Source organism: Amia ocellicauda (genome assembly GCF_036373705.1).
Source record: "Amia ocellicauda isolate fAmiCal2 chromosome 11 unlocalized genomic scaffold, fAmiCal2.hap1 SUPER_11_unloc_6, whole genome shotgun sequence".
Classification (NCBI taxonomy): domain Eukaryota; kingdom Metazoa; phylum Chordata; class Actinopteri; order Amiiformes; family Amiidae; genus Amia; species Amia ocellicauda.
Window position 1 is genome coordinate 219,831 of NW_027102664.1, and position 17,722 is coordinate 237,552.

General features: G+C 44.1%; 1 non-coding gene across 1 annotated transcript; it reads left to right on the forward strand.

Annotated features, from left to right (window-relative positions):
- Positions 1–1,829: 1,829 nt before the first annotated feature.
- Positions 1,830–1,903, forward strand: trnav-aac (transfer RNA valine (anticodon AAC)). The gene has a single exon. It is a non-coding gene; the product is annotated as a tRNA-Val (tRNA).
- Positions 1,904–17,722: the final 15,819 nt, after the last annotated feature.

The window sequence follows — 17,722 nt, forward strand, 5'->3', positions numbered from 1 at the left end:
GCCTTGATTAGTGCCGGTTTCAGCCACGGTTTGTTCAGTCTTCTGTAAAACACGTTGAAATAGAACAGGAAATAGTAACGGTCTGGTTCAAACAAACAACTGTGTCTCAACTGACTGGGGTGATTCACTTCACACCCCCGACAGACTTCTTTCAGAGCTCGGTCGATGAGAGCACTCAGAATATACACCAGGGTGCTTTTAACTACTCTGCTTACTTGGTCACATACCCCGGGCATAAATCCTGCGTCTTCATCACGCCCCCGGGACAGTCCGATGCTCATTGGGTCGCCTGGTGGTTTGTGGGGTGTTTCTACATCCATTGGACTGACCCCCTCCTGAGACGCACAGAAGGTAGACAGTTCGGCAAAATCGAGGCCCTCCATGAGCTCCAGAGGCTGGGGATCCCCGAGACTCATTTGGTCATCCATCGCACCTCATGTTGTTTCGTCCTGAGGGACCGGGGTCTGAGGTCTTGGAGGGTAACCGCAGTCAGAGGGTTCCGGAGTGTATACAAAATCTGGGGAATAGAACCAGGGGTGATCCCGGGTTTGAAGAGGCCTGTAGAGCCTGTCGACGTCCGCAGCTTTCGGGTAAGACATTCTCTTTAATTTTAAACCATGAATGAATTGTTGCGCCTTTTATCCTATCTCTTCACTACGTCACGACACACCGCCCTCTTAGAAGAGAGTAGCCCCTGAGCCGTCAGACGGCGTCAAACATAATTTCAGTAACCTGTTTTTCTGGATCCTCCACACCCCCTTCAATAGGGTTTGTAATCAGGGTACTGCTAAGCAAAACCTTACGATCTGTAGTTAGAGATAGACTCTTCACCACTCTACCGTAGTTCTGCAAGCTTTCCCATTCACCACCTTTCAAAACCCTGAGTCGGAGACTCCATTTCGCATTCTCTTGGACCCTCTTGCAAGCCTTCTAGAGTCTTATCCCCAAGCCCCAGATCTCTCCAGGCCATCACCTTCAACCAGTCCTCATAAGAGTATTCAATTACCGTCTCAAAAGGTTCCAACGTACCCTCCTTCTCTCCCAAAGCAAAAAGCTCCACTCCAACATAGCTGGGATCCCTTTTAAAGCGGTAACCCCGTCGAGCCCCCCAGAACAACACCCAGGAGCGTTCAATCTTCAAATTGGTGAGTACAGGAACCCTTGCCCGGGATTGTTTCTTGCGGGGTTTCATGTTGATGTCGCTGGACATGTTGAAGAAGCGGGATGTTTCAGAAGCTGAGAATTAAAGAGGTATTGCCTAAAAGCAGCGCGGGTTCTTAAATAGAGAGGAGAGTTTCGGGGCGTTGCCTTCAGAGGGGTGGGGGTATTTATGGGTGGCCTTGTTGTTCAGGGTTTTATGGGTGTACACTTTCTGACGGATATGACGTAGGAATAATTAAGGAAATAACTCTACCTAAAATCACGCCCTCCAATTATGACGTAGGAATATTAATAAGCTTAGGGCATACGTCATAACAAAATAGGCCGCGCCCAAAAAACCCTACTATCTACTCTTATGTAGTTGAAGGCGCAGTATAGCTCTGATAGTCTGGTGGTGACGGAAGACCACCAGCCGTTTGAACAAGCCATTCAGCATCACCTTGTTGGGCTAAGTGCAGGCACTGTCAGAGCGCAGGGCGTCCTGCCTTTGAAAGAGTTTCCGTAGTGTCCTGATGTGCCCTTTAGCAATGCCAAACAGGTCTGTGAAAATGGCATCCTTTCGCGGCACTTCAGACGCCATCTTACAGCCTAGCCGACCTGAAACGCCTGAGCCCGTTTTACCAGCAGGCTTCAACGGTAACCGTTTGAAGCAAGAGGCGGCGGTGTCAGTTTCCGTAGTGTAGCGGTTATCACGTTCGCCTAACGCGCGAAAGGTCCCCGGGTTCGAAACCGGGCGGAAACAGCCTGCTGTGGGCTGGCCCTTTTCGTCCTGCTTGCCCTCGTGGTTCCCCGGAGGCGGTGGGTGGCTTTTCTTCATTGGAGTGCCCGAAATCGGTGCTTTCAGAGCGTCCGTCCGTCGACAGGTTGAAATTGTAAACGCTGGTGTAGCCACTTTTAATTAAAATCTGATGATGTTGATGTTGTTGTTCTTGTTGTTGTTCTTGTTGTCATCGTGGTCGCCGTCATTATTATTGTTAAAGTAAAGCAGTAGTTAGATTTGTTGCTACCGTAAGGTGTAGAAGACAACAGTAGGTATGGCGTGTGATATCAAAACATTCAGAATTCTTTTAACCTATAAAAAATATAAGCATTGTAAAATAAACCCAAATATCTCTTTTGCGGGGATAAACGCTGTTCTGAGTAGTTTGTAACTTGTTTAATACCAAACAAAGCATCGCTATAAAAAAAAAAAAAAAGAATCACTGTATAAGCGCTTGTTATTTTAGATCTTTATAGTTATTTTCTTGGCTCAGGTTGTTTTTTAGCGCTTATAAAGGCCTGAAATATTCTTAGTGGATGTTGACTATAGGTCTTGATGCTTAAAAATGTTTTTTTGAGAGACCAAAAGGTTCTAATAAAAGTTTAGAGTAGAGAGGAGAGAGATCGTCTCCATCTTGGTTTCTATTTGAAATTTGATGCAGTGTCATTTTATTGGTTGGTTTTGATATGTTAATTGGTAACAGGGCGGCACAAAGGCCAGACCAGAACAATGCCTTACAAGCAGATCCGGCATGTGGCCATCAGTATAAGTATGAAGGTCTGGTCTTCAGCTCGACAGACTCATACTGACCTTTCGATTTAAGACTAAAGATCAACAATGTCCGGAAACAACATCAGCGACTTCGATTTAAACGAGTTTTTAGGCAAGTCTTCAGATTATTTTCATTGACTCAGAGCGTGTTGTGTGCATGTATTGTAAATAAGGCTATAACATCTGTTTTAAGTTCTGTAAAATTATTTTTCAGCCAGTCAACAGGAGTTAATTCCCAACGCTGAGGAGATCATCTGGAACAACGACGGTAAGATTTTTGTGTTTGCGCTCATGGGTTCTTATGTATGGGTGTGTGTGGTTTTGAAGCGGCTCATTAGAGTTATGAAAACGTTTTAATATATATTAATGCCGGTCTCTTTAATTACACAGAAACTATCGAAAGGCCTGTGATTAATGTCTCCGAGGATCGACCAAGAGAAGTGGTTGTCCCTAGACAGGCTGTCTGCCGACCGGGTAAGAACTAAACCCCTGTTTGTTTGTATAACGTTTCTGTAAGATGTTTGAGTCCAGTTTTGTTAATTTAAAAAAATTATCCTGTCTAACAGTATTAAGAAACGTGGTTCGAGACAACGAAAGGCCTTCCACATCGAGGGCTTGTTTCGTTTTACCTTCGAGAACCGTAACCTTTCAAGAATCTGAAAGGCCGTCAGCCCCGGTATCTGATAGCTGTGAGTATATATCTGCAGCCTGTAAGAGGTTAAAGCTTTTTATAAAGCGGTGTGGTTAAAGGTTAAACATGTCTCTTACCTTCACAGCGGTGCAAAAAGCTAAACCAGCCGAAAAACATAAGAAACGATTATTCTGTGGAGGTAAGTAAGATCTTTCAAACTTTAATGTTTTTAAAAGGGCTTTGTTTGCCCGTTGAGGGCTAATATTTAAGCGATGGGTGACCGTTTCCTGTAGGGCGGGGGGTTCTGGGAAAGATCTTTAGAAGTCCGGACAGGTCTAGGCTTGTTTCTGGGGAACGTGTTTAGAAATGACCGATTGCCGTACCGTCTGGTTAGGAAGTAAAGCCGTCTGAAAGGGTTTAGTAAGTTGTTTGGCTTATCTCCCGCTATTATACTTCTGTTTTAAAGTGGTTGTAGGAAAAGGCTTGAAGGTGTTCATTGTATTTAATATTTAAACAGATCGTGAAAACGTTTGTGAAACAGGAAGTCCCGGGATCAGGAAGCGTTTACACTTGGAAGGTTCGTTTAAAAATGAAATGTTGTTGTGTGTGTGTGTGTTTTATTAACAATATTACAGTTTTTAAAGAAACATTTAAGAAACAGTTTATTTACAGCGGCTTCTCTGTTTTACATTTATTATCAAGTCCTAATAAACATATTGTCTGTAAATAATAAGGCGTTGTAGTGAATGTCTAAGGCTATTTTCAAAGGTCTAAAAAAGCTAAAGGTTTTGAATGTCCTGGACATGTTGTTTTAAGTGTGATTTCTGTCGCCGTTTAAAGATGTAAATGTAATGTATATTTTTATTCTTCCCAAGACTCTTGGGATAGTCATTCTGTGGATGAGCTATTGAGGACAATTACCCCGTCTAAGTGGGATCAAACATCTTCCCCGGTGAGATCACCGAGAGGATCCCCCACGGTGGTCTTGGAGACCCCCCAACATCTACTCAGGCCACAGCCTTCTGGGGGTAATTCAACACCCCAGATTCAGCCCGCCGCATTGTCGGGCGGAACAAATACAGGCATCCAACAACCTCAGGGGTCGCCGTCAGTCAGGGCTGACACACCACCCAACGACGGCCTGGTTTCAACATCGTCCCCCCAGACCCGTTTCTTGGCTACAGAAACGCGGAACAGTACCCCGCGCTTGGCCAGGGTGTCACCGCAAAGGCCTTCTTGGTCTCCGTCCATGAGTATACGCTCGCTCCCTGCCTCCTTCGACCGAGATTTACCGGAGCGACCATCCTTTGAAGCTGAGCCAGGCCACCAGCCCCCGGAGCTACTTCCTGAAGGTCGGCATGAGTTGCTACATACTTTGTTACAAAATCAAAGACTTGTGTTACTGGGGCAAAACCTGGTGATAGAGAGCCAAAACACCCTTATTAATACCCTTACTAACGAATTGTACCGTATTTAATGTTTTAATAGACACAAAACGCCTTACTATTGTGGGTTGTTGGAAAAATAAAAAATAAATTAAAAAATGTCCTGACTTGGTAAAAGAACTCACAAACTAAAGGATTATGAACAAGCTAGGGCCCCAAAAAGACCTTCCCGAGAGAACATCCCCGGCCCTGTTGTGAACTCCTCTGATGTCCCAATGAACCTGGAACTATTACAAATGATAAATGATTTAAATAACCCCCAATTACCACCGATAGAATGTGAATTAACAGACTTACCGGTGAACCCCGACCTGTTACAGATGGTCAATGATCTAAATAACCACCTCCCACCGGTAGCGCTTATAGAGGTTCACCCCCTAGTTCACCCCGATTTGTTTGAAATGGTGGAGGCTTTGGAGGAGCTACCCCGACCAAATTCTGCCCCTATTATAAATGATTTGAGACAATTAGAACACAGGATGGCGGCAGAAGCAGCCATCACTATAGAGGAGGGTCTTGACATTAACCGGTTGGATATCTTTGAAGGACTTTTACAGGCTTTAAATGAGCTTCCTCAAAAAGGGGGTTTTGTAGATGTCAGCAGTGGGGGTGTTCGGAATGTGGAGGGTTCTGAGACTGATAAGGCTGTGGAGGACATGCTCTGTGAGAATGTAGGGGGTGAAGGCTTTGTTCAAAATGATGATGTGTCCAAGAGTACCAGTGATCCCGTGATTATAGATAGACCGGCCTATAACAATTTTGAAATGATTCAACGTTTTAATTTTGCAGAACTTTTAAATTGTGACAATTATGCAGAAATATTTGTCAACATACACGAGGCCTTGCAGAAAATGCTTGAACAGGTTGCTGAAAGGGTCAGACCTCGAGATGTTGTACAGTTAGAACTCAGAGGGGATGATTTGTTTAGCAACCTATCTGTAATGCTGAGTGGAGATAATTTAGACGTCTGCCAAAAATCGAAGCGTTATTGCAAAGTAACGCAGCCATCTTAGCTGATGAAAGTCTGTCTCTGGTTATGAATGTGGTTCGTAACCCTGAGGGTGGGGCGCTTAGAAGACTGTCGAAATGCTTGAAGAACGACATAATTAGGACCAAGCTCAGGCAATTAGTGGTGAGTTCCAGTGGGGACAATAAGCTCTGTTTTGCTTGCAGTTTAATAAAACTACTCACCCCCGACATGCCTGAACCCCAAGCTCTGCAAGAGGCTTTAATGCTTCATCAGAGGGCCGGCTTAAACTCTCAACAGATGGTTGCCTTTTCAGACATCACCAAGTTTGAGGAGTTGTTGTCTTTAAAAATTGTTGTGTGGTACCGTTGTGAGGTAAAGGAAGTATTTGTGAAATTTCAGACACATCCTGAAACCCATACACAGACACTGTTTCTCTTCCTAAGTGATAGTCATTACTTTGGAATAAAGAGTTTGACGGCTTTTTTGGGTTGTTCGTATGTTTGTCATTGGTGTTAAAAGGCCTTCAATGATAAGCTTAAGCACCGCTGTGACGGTTACTGTAACGTCTGTTTCAATCCGCAATGTCGTAAGGGTTTGGCCCCTACCATCCGATGTAAAGATTGCTTAAGGATTTGTCTCTCAGCGTTCTGTTTTTCCGAGCATAAGGTACAGAGGGCCGCTGCTGAGAGGGGTTAAAAAATGGAGTTATTGTGATCAAACTAAATGTTGCCCGCAGTGTTGCCTCCAGTACCGTTTTCATGAGGTTAAACCACACAAATGTCTGGAGCCGAGATGCAGGATCTGTAATGCTGATTTAACCCCGGGGTCCGAACACCAGTGCTTTATTCAGCCGGTTAAAAAGGAGCCGCCGCACAACTGGTATGTCTTTTTTGCTTTTGAATGCCGGCAAGAAAACGGGGTCCACGTTGCTAATTATATACACTGTATTGACATGTTGGATCGTGAGTGGTCAGCTAGCGGTGAGAGTTGTGTCAGGGATTTCTTTACGCGGTATCGAGGTCCAAAATACCTCAATTACACATTTATTGCCCACAATGCTAAGGGTTATGATTCTTACATTTTGATGAAGTATCTGGTGGAAAATGGGGTGACCCCAAAAATAATAGCTCAGGGTAGCAAGATCATGTGTTTCACCGACGAAGCTTTCAACTAACGTTACATAGACTTGTTAAATTTCCTCCCCATGAAATTGAGCGCTTTGCCTAAGGCTCTGGGTTTTGAGGCTCAGAAGAAAGGTTGGTTCTGCCATTTTTTTAATACTAAGGACACTCAAAATTATCAAGGGTCCTACCCGCCCGCCTCTTATTATGGGGTTGATACTATGATGTCTCATGAGAGGGAGGAATTCTTTAAATGGTACAATACGGTTAAGGGAGGTGTTTTTGATTTCCGAGAAGAGATGGCCGCTTATTGTAAAAATGATGTGGTGATCCTTAAAGAAGCCTGTGTGCGTTTCTGCGCCGAGGTTATCAACACATCGGGTCTCAACCCTTTGCAAAGTGTGACCATAGCGTCTCTCTGCATGAAAATGTATCGGTCCAATTTCTTGCAGAAAAACACTATAGCGGTCACCACTTCTGACAACTATCGTGCTAGACAAAATAACTTTTCGACTGTCTCCATACAGTGGGTGGAATACCTGAGTGCCCGGGATAACATCTTCATCAGACATGCTTTAAATCAAGGGGAAGTCAAAATGGGGCCTTACTACTTAGACGGTTTTAGCGACGTGTCCGGGCGGCGTACCGCTTATGAGTTTGCCGGTTGTATTTACCATGGCTGTCCTCAGTGCTTCGACCCAAACACCTTTAACCCCGTAACACTAAAACTCTGCGGTGATATGTACTATGATTTCCAGGAACGAATTGAAACTTTAAAAAACACCTATGGTTTGAACGTGCTGGTGATTTGGGAACACGAGTGGACGACCCTGAAGCAACAGGATGCGGGGGTACAACGGTTTATGGAAACCTTGGACTTTCCTGAATGTCTAGAGCCCCGGGATGCGTTATTTGGGGGTTGTACCAATGCCCTCTGTTTACATTATGAGGTAAAGGAGGGTGAGAGAGTAGATTACTATGATTTCACCAGTCTGTACCCTTATGTCAACAAGACCAAAATGTACCCGGTGGGGCGTCCAACCATTGTTTATCGTGACTTTCTCGAAATCGGACATTACTTTAGTTTGATCAAAGTCACCATGTACCCTCCTCGCGAGCTGTTCTTACCCGTGTTGCCTTACAGGTGTTCGGGAAAATTGATGTTCCCTCTGTGTAGAACGTGTGTGGAAACTGAAAATCAAACTACCTCTTGTCTGCACAGTGATGAAGAGAGAGCGCTGACGGGTGTCTGGTGTAGCATTGAGCTTGACAAGGCGGTGGAGAAAGGTTACAGAGTCGGTAAGGTGTATGAGGTTTGGCATTTTACTGAAAAAACTGATACTCTTTTTGCTGATTACATTATGACCCATCTGAAAGGGAAACAGGAGGCATCGGGCTTTCCCTCATGGTGTGTTGACTCCGCGGCCAAAGAGCGATACGTTCAGCAATATTTTGAAAAGGAAGGGATCCGTCTAGAGCCGGGGAACATAACTGTAAACCCCGCCAAGAGACAAATGTCGAAACTGATTTTAAACAGTCTGTGGGGTAAGTTTGGGGAAAGAAATTACCGTCTAAACACAACCTTGATTAAAACCCCTGAACTGTTCATAGAATTTATGTTTTCCAAACAACATGCAGTATCACACTTTCAATTCTTAAATGACCATGTGGCACAGGTCCAGTGGAGGGCCCCTAAAGATTTCCCCACCAAACAGGGGAACGTTAATGTTTTCATAGCGGTTTTTACCACGGCTTACGCCCGGCTTGAACTGTACAACTTAATGGATCAGTTGCAGGAACGCACGCTCTATCATGATACTGACTCTGTAATCTTTGTCACCAGGCCAGGGGATTGGGTCCCTCCCCTCGGGGACTACCTTGGGGAGTTAACGAGCGAACTAGATCCTCAGGACCACATAGTGGAGTTTGTTTCAGGGGGTCCTAAGACTTATGCATACAGAACGGCTGCGGGTAAGACCTGTATGAAAGTTAAGGGTTTCACTCTGAACCATTGTAACAACAAGCTCATTAACATCAAGTCTCTGACGACCCTGGTAGAAAGTTTTGTAACGAGAAAGACGCGCCTCCTCGTGAGATTATTACAGCCGGAAATCAGATCTATTGCAATAAAAAGGGGTACACGTTGGAAAATAGATCACTAAACAAACGGTTCAGAGTGGTGTACAATAAAAGAGTGTTGAAGACTGATTATACCACTCTGCCTTATGGATATTAGCGGTGGTTTTGATAACAGACTTCAACACCCTTTCTCCTGTATTATAGCCGGTCCCTCCAATTCGGGGAAGAGCTATCTTATAAAGAACATCATAGAAGATGTGGACGCAACCGTGTCCCAAGCTCTTGACAACATAGTGTGGTGTTACTCTTGCTGGCAACCTCTCTACGATGATTTGGCTTCGAAAAAAAATAATCTGAAATTTGTGCAAGGTCTCCCCGCCTCGTTGTGTGGCGATGACTTGTTCCCGCCCGGTCAAACTAACCTAGTGATCCTTGATGACCTGATGGAGCAGGCCGGTGACAACAGTGAAGTGGAAAAAGCTTTCACAAAGTACACTCATCATAGGAATTTAAGTATTATTTATTTAGTTAAAAATCTATTTTTTCAAGGTAAAAAAAGCCGCACTATTAATTTATATGCCAATTATATAATTCTTTTTAAAAACCCCAGAGATAAACTACAGGTCACCGTCTTGGCTCGTCAAATGTACCCTAACCAGACCAAGTTCTTTTTGGAGGCATTTGAGGATGCCACCAAAAAACCCTACGGGTACTTGATTGCGGACTTAAAAGCACAAACCCCAGAAGACTTTCGCCTCAGAACAGGTTTGTGCCCGCCCGATTGGCCGGCAATCTATGTGCTAAAGAAAAGGAAATAAATAAGAATGTCTGTTCGGATTAAAAGAAATCTGCCGCTTTTGCAAATGTTATTTGAGAGGAGCCCGCGCCATAGGAAAGCTGTGCTGGCAAGGGGCCCCCTCGGATTTGATCGAGACCCTGTGTGAAATAGCTTTTAACATCTTATGCGGTAATATACCCCTAACCCCTTCTCAACATTCTAAACTCAAAAAACAAAAAGCGGTTATCAAGATCATCGCTAATAAGAAGTATTCTATTAAAAGAAAAAGAAAGAAGATTAATCAAACCGGGGGTTTTATAGGACCGCTGTTGAGCATAGCCGTGCCTTTCCTAACCAGTCTTCTAGCTTCCAGTGTGGGTTAATAATGGAATATGCTCAGAAAATGTTTTTGATCCCTCAGGAGCAGCTTGAGAAACTGAGAAAAAATGTTGTCGGGCCAGAGCCCATTAGACAAACGGCCGAAAACAACCTGGACTCTGAAATGAAAGCTATACAGGCCAGGGCCGATTTAAATCAGTATTCCAAAGCCCAGTTGTATACCAACACGTTACAGCGCTACCTCCGTCTGGTTAGACAGGGTGAAAAAGATCAAAACATTTTAACTTTAACCATGGCCTCTCAAGAAAATGGTTCTGGGGCTGATGCAGGGGGTACGGTTGATAAAGAAGTTGCTGTGACCGAACCTGTTGAGAGATCAGAGGGAGATGTTGTAACGGATGTTTTGAGAAACATGCCGGCCAGAAGGAAAAGACATGCAGAATATATCCTGCACAAAATGGTTCAGAAACCGCGGGTAACGGCTTGGAATGAACAGGGTGAATTTGTTTTTAAAGGACAACTGATCAAAGGTTCACACATGTTTGATTTGTTGAAGAGTGTCACTAGCACTAATAAGGTACCCGATAGTCGCCGACCTGTAGGCTGGAATGCTTTCCTACAGGCGATGGCCTGTCTGAACATGCCCCAATCAACAGTTCCTAACCAGGAAACGCGACAAAAAATCCGTCTGTGTAAAGAGGTGGAGCCTGATCTGACTCCGATATCTCATTACTCTGACCGTGCTGAGCGACCATCCTCAGGATCTATCCATCGTTGGGAAGCTTATTAATCACATGTTTTTATTTGTCTCCCCTGTAAATAATGACCCGACAAACAATTTTTTATTTTTATTTTTTATTTTTCAAACGTTGTACATTTATTTATACCATAACCCCTGCTTTGTATAAGAATTGTGTTGAATAAAAACAAAACTAATGATTCAAAGGCTGTTTTCATTATTTTTTCACCTTAACACGCATGACATCTTTTAAAATCCTCACAAGAACACCCCATCTGTATACACGGCTGGCTAGGGTCGTAAGTCATTGTGTTATAAGGGGGGGTCCACAGTGTCCTGACAAACTCTGCCACTTTTTTATCATTTTGGCCTAAATCCTCACTGTACAAGGCCATAATATCGGGGTATGACCTTCCTTTAGATCTATGATATAAGAAAAACACACAGTGTTGACCACAAGTGAAGGTCTGAAGACTTTGTACTTGACGACCGCTGTAAATGGTTTCTTGACAGTTGTTGAGCAGAAAGTTATTGATCTTCCGAGGGAAAGGTCTGAAATCCGGGGGGTTTGCATAGGAATCAAAAAATTCACCACGGTGGTCCTCCCTTAGATAAATAGCCAGCCAATGTTCTCCGGGCATATTTTTAGGGTGTGTGTTGATTATGTACATTGCAGGTAAATTCTTGATCTTAAATTTAGGCAGCTGATCGCAGGTGTAGACTCCTTGAAACAGTTTCCGTGAGCTGGCCAGGGCATTCATGATGTGGTTGAGCTCTCTGGTCTTCATTTTAATAATAATCATACATAACGTTTCTCCTCTGATTCACCTCAATAATGTTGTCAAACACTGCATACACGACCATATTTACAGTGCGTGGTAGAGGCTGCTTGAAACGCATCTCCAAACGCATATTGCCCGTCTTCATCAGTGAAAAATGTTGTCCACACTCTTCGTCAGGGGTCAGGTTGAAACCGTACAGGGTGTAACCGCTGCAGTATTCCCGGCGATCGATCAGCAGAGTTTGATCCTTGAGATGGCGACCCGTAGCCAGTACTAGACTGTCATATTCACGAACCGCATTGCCGTTTTCAAAGTCAGGTTGAAAAGGTCTGGATGGAACCTGCACACCATCGACGTACAACGCTATAAATTCCGCGTTATAATGTTTAAAGTTAAAGGGGTTCTTGTTGTAAACCCCGGTAAATGCATCATTATCTTCGAGACCTATAATAACCTGTTTTGGGAGCTGTCCTAGAAACAGATTTTCCTGGTTCATCACCCGTGTCCCTGCGGGGATACTGTGGACTTTCATATAGACTCTTTCGATCGGGTACTTGGCGTTTGCCGTCATTAACGCCTGCGCGTGTCCTAGTTTAACCGCCGGGGAGACGGACACTTTTTTCACAAACAGCGAGGCCGATAATATGGTCAGTTTATATTTTTCAGTATCAGGGGTCATCAGACAAAAAGCACTTTTACTACGGATCATTTTAATTTTAATGTCTACCCCGTTGAGCATGAGTTTTTCTTGGAAAAATATGTCTGCATGGATATGCCCCATTAGCTCAAAGGTCCTCCCTTCTGTTGAAGAGGCCGTTCTTTTTTGCAAACCCTTATTGAGTCCCTCTGGATCCTTGTCGTCCATAGCTTCCGGGATGTCTTTGAAGAAAAGGCCGGGGCTGAACTGTTTGCTTAGGGTCTCCTCACTATAATTAAGTACACACTCCATCATGGCTCTATAGGGGTAAGTATTGCTGCTTTGACTAATGAGCCGATCTCCCAGGGTCACATTCACCTGTGTAAACATGGTGGCCACCGGGTCATTGATGACCCCAGCGTTGGTCGTCTTCTCGATTGCATCGCCATCCTCATCAGTCACTTTACAGTTCATTAAAATAAATGTGTTATTCAAATCAATATAATCCTCGCCATTGCCAGCTATAAAAAACTCCAGAGGGGCCGTGTCTGAAATTGCAGAAAGAGGGGGAATCTCTACATATATGCTCTTATCTATACTCGTTTGAGTGTATGGAACTGTAAACAGATCCAATTCTGATTTGACGCATTCTTCCGATAGACTGTGGACAAAAGACATGTTTAAAAGATGTATCCTGAGGCTCTATTTTTCTTTCTTTGAGACTTTCTTTTTGCAGGTTTTTTCTTGTGCTGCTTCCTTCTCCGAGTGTTTCCACGATATGTTGGAGAATGAGAGATTCTTCGTTTTTTGTTAGCCACGGATCTTTGTCGCCCCCTGGTGGACACATGCTGTTTCTTCTTTTACCCCCCCTCCTCGCCATTACCATGAGACCCGAACCCTCCTGATGCTCATGGCTAGCTGCCCGGTTCATAACATTGGTGAACACGTCACTAACAATATTTTTAGCCGCTGATTTCAAGTGGGGTCTGGCTATAGCAAAGCCTCTCTTAAGCAGGGGTATGGCCATTCTAAAGAGACCACGAAAGAGTCCTCCTAGACTGGCGCCATACATTGTGGGGGCTCCTACAATACCGGGCAAGCCGTTCCATCTTGCATCTTGTAATAATCCACATAGGCGCTAGGATCTACATAACCCCTCGAGGTAGCCATTTTAATAATGTACACACTGTTTCAGGGGTCGAAAATGTAGTTTGACATTAACTTTACCGAAGCGGAAGGGTACGTTGATATTCTGATCCGATTTTACTTCGATCGTGATGTTGTCAAAGTGGGTCTTTGAGACTGGTACGTAGTGTGGTTTGTCATAAGTAATTGTGACCATGTCATTGCTTTTACCTTTAATAAGTACATTTCTCAAAAGGGGGACATAACTATCCCCGACCCTCTGGTGGGTTATGATATCCGTATACACATAAAGAGTGTAAAAGCCGCCCCACCACTTCTGAGAACCTGCTCTCTGTGTCAGAATAGAACCCAAATATACGCCCCAGTTGGCCGCTGGTTTGAATGCTAATACCTGGTTTTGACACCTTGTACACTCTGTTTTTAATAGGGTTGTAATATAGCTTGATGTTGGGGGTGCCTTCTGAGAACTGTTTATGCATCTCATCTAATATTTTATCCACATTGTCATAATAACCTCCTTGTATCGTGAATGTCCATTGACTCTTTTTAACATCATCAAAAATGGCGAAGGTGGCATCCTTATCTTGTAAAACAGCCCAAGTGTAAGGATACTGTATTTCCGCCAACCCCACTTCCCACGACCCCCTTAGATCTATAGATTTTCCAAATTGTACCGTGTAACTGGATATTTCATTTTTAGGATATATATCGAGAGAGGCATTACTGGGTAGAGTCACGTAGAAGCCTCCTGATTCCATCTTGAGAATCGAAAGTAATGCCCCCAACACACCCGCGGGCATGTTGTTATAAGGATTGAATATCGCAAACCTGTTGTTCCGGGACCCAACTATTGAACTTTTCAGGCCATCCAAGCCATTTCATCAACACATATTTTTTCCGGTTCTGGGTTTTTTCAGCTAATATCTTTTCAACTCTGTATACACTGTCTTTACCCACAATAATTTTTTGTAACTCGGCTTCGTAAAACGTTCCTTCTATATCCTCCCTGTCATAGTCTTTTAACCGGTACACGGGGGGGTCTCTAGCCAACTGTTCGGTAACTGTAAAATATTCGTCAGAAAATGTTTGTTCATAACCTTTGGCAAAAGTACTCCTTAGCTTTGAAACGCGAACTAATAAGTAGTTTTTCCCTTCTTAATAAATGGTCCGTATAATTTTTTATAGACCTTAAAAGAATTACTTTGATCAACATCTAAAGGCTTCATTTTAATACTGGTGTGATACCCTTGGTTGTAAGCATCGATAAAATCCTGAACTTTATCAAAATACTTGAACGTGTTGACCGCTGTAAAATATCTCCACATTTTGGTCTTTATGGTGCGGTTAAACCTCTCCACTACCGATGCCCTAAGCTCATTACCGGTGGTGAAATGATGTATTTTGTGTCTCTTCAGTAGATTCTGAAATTCTCTGTTGAGAAACTCTTTTCCTTTATCAGTCTGCAGTTTTTTAGGACATCGACCCTGGGACAATATATCCTCAAAGGCCCTTGTCACCGCCCGACCTGTTTTATTATGTAGAATGCGAGCCCAGGCATATTTTGATAACACATCGATACACATCAACATCAATTTGTGACCATTGTTATGTTTTGATAAATTTGACATATCGACTAGATCCATTTGCCATTGTGAATCTATGTCAGTTGCATATACGCGGTTTCTTTTAAAGTTAATCCTGAGAGGTTTATGTAAGGTATAGGCGTCTTGTTCCCGTAACCATTCTGAAACAACCACATCATTAACCTTCACTCCGGCCTCAGCGAGTCCTCTTTGAAAACCCTTCTTACCCGCCAAACCCCCAATCTTGGCTGGGTTGTAGTATAGTTCCTGCATTTGGGGAGCTTGCCGAGTCATTCTGTCAAATAACCACACAGACCCACACTATGCGCAAAGTTTTTATACAAGGTTTTTTATTCAACTTCAGGAGAGCAGATACCCCTTTTTAGACATTTGAGAAAAGTATAACATACACAACAATTTTTTCTACGGTCCAGACAAAAAGAAATCAGATGATTGGTTACTTGATCTATATCAACAAATATACCTGTTTCTTTATCTTGTAGGCACACACCTCAGTTACATATGTAAATAAAACAACAATATGACCTATTTTAAAAGTAAACAGAGGTGTATTAAACATGCTCAGTAAAAGGTCATACAGATGTTGATGAAATGGCCTAATATCATTCTTGGCCCCCTTGAGCCCTTCATCCCAGTGTTCGTACCCCCCGGTCTTTGTTACAGCAGCCATTCACTTTTCCAGGTTTGAAAGTTGATCCTCATCGATGGTTAAATCTGTAGAGAAAAGGCTCGCGTTGGCTACTTTTCTGTCAAGCACATGGTGTAATAGCGCTCTCAGGTTAGCTGCAGAGTGTTGATGACAGAACCAGTTGCAGAAGCAGTCCAGAACATTCCCCATGTTCAAAGTCCCTTAGTTCAGGTCAGAGTCTGAATCAGTGGCGTAGATGTCGAATTCTTCGTCGCTGCCCCCAGCTTTAACTTCTTTACGGAAGAAATAAGCTTTTAGCTTGCCAGCGGTTTTTCTACTCGGCTCATCCAGGTCATTGAGCAGCTGCCCAAGTTTCTCTATTATAAACGGCTCCTTTTTCAGCTCCAGCAAAATCTCATCTATGATTTTCTGGACTTGTCCCACAGTGACATGTATGTGGGAGTAAGAGAGCGCCTTGATTAGTGCCGGTTTCAGCCACGGTTTGTTCAGTCTTCTGTAAAACACGTTGAAATAGAACAGGAAATAGTAACGGTCTGGTTCAAACAAACAACTGTGTCTCAACTGACTGGGGTGATTCACTTCACACCCCCGACAGACTTCTTTCAGAGCTCGGTCGATGAGAGCACTCAGAATATACACCAGGGTGCTTTTAACCACTCTGCTTACTTGGTCACATACCCCGGGCAAAAATCCTGCGTCTTCATCACGCCCCCGGGACAGTCCGATGCTCATTGGGTCGCCTGGTGGTTTGTGGGGTGTTTCTCCATCCATTGGACTGACCCCCTCCTGAGACGCACAGACGGTAGACAGTTCGGCAAAATCGAGGCCCTCCATGAGCTCCAGAGGCTGGGGATCCCCGAGACTCATTTGGACATCCATCGCACCGCATGTTGTTTCGTCCTGAGGGACCGGGGTCTGAGGTCTTGGAGAGTAACCACAGTCAAAGGGTTCCAGAGTGTATACAAAATCTGGGGAATAGAACCAGGGGTGATCCCGGGTTTGAAGAGGCCTGTAGAGCCTGTCGACATCCGCAGCTTTCGGGTAAGACATTCTCTTTAATTTTAAACCATGAATGAATTGTTGCACCTTTTATCCTATCTCTTCACTACGTCACGACACACCGCCCTCTTAGAAGAGAGTAGCCCCTGAGCCGTCAGACCCCCCTCCAAAACCCCACACGTCGTCTGTCGTAGTTCTGCAAGCTTTCCCATTCACACCTTTCAAAACCCTGAGTCGGAGACTCCATTTCGCATTCTCTTGGACCCTCTTGCAAGCCTTCTAGAGTCTTATCCACAAGCCCCAGATCTCTCCAGGCCATCACCTTCAACCAGTCCTCATAAGAGTATTCAATTACCGTCTCAAAAGGTTCCAACGTACCCTCCTTCTCTCCCAAAGCAAGAAGCTCCACTCCAACATAGCTGGGATCCCTTTTAAAGCGGTAACCCCGTCGAGCCCCCCAGAACAACACCCAGGAGCGTTCAATCTTCAAATTGGTGAGTACAGGAACCCTTGCCCGGGATTGTTTCTTGCGGGGTTTCATGTTGATGTCGCTGGACATGTTGAAGAAGCGGGATGTTTCAGAAGCTGAGAATTAAAGAGGTATTGCCTAAAAGAAGCGCGGGTTCTTAAATAGAGAGGAGAGTTTCGGGGCATTGCCTTCAGAGGGGTGGGGGTATTTATGGGTGGCCTTGTTGTTCAGGGTTTTATGGGTGTACACTTTCTGACGGATATGACGTAGGAATAATTAAGGAAATAACTCTACCTAAAATCACGCCCCCCAATTATGACGTAGGAATATTAATAAGCTTAGGGCATACGTCATAACAGAATAGGCCGCGCCCAAAAAACCCTACTATCTACTCTTATGTAGTTGAAGGCGCAGTATAGCTCTCATAGTCTGGTGGTGACGGAAGACCACCAGCCGTTTGAACAAGCCATTCAGCATCACCTTGTTGGGTTAAGTGCAGGCACTGTCAGAGCGCAGGGCGTCCTGCCTTTGAAAGAGTTTCCGAAGTGTCCTGATGTGCCCTTTAGCAATGCCAAACAGGTCTGTGAAAATGGCATCATTTCGCGGCACTTCAGACGCCATCTCACAGTCTAGCCGACCTGA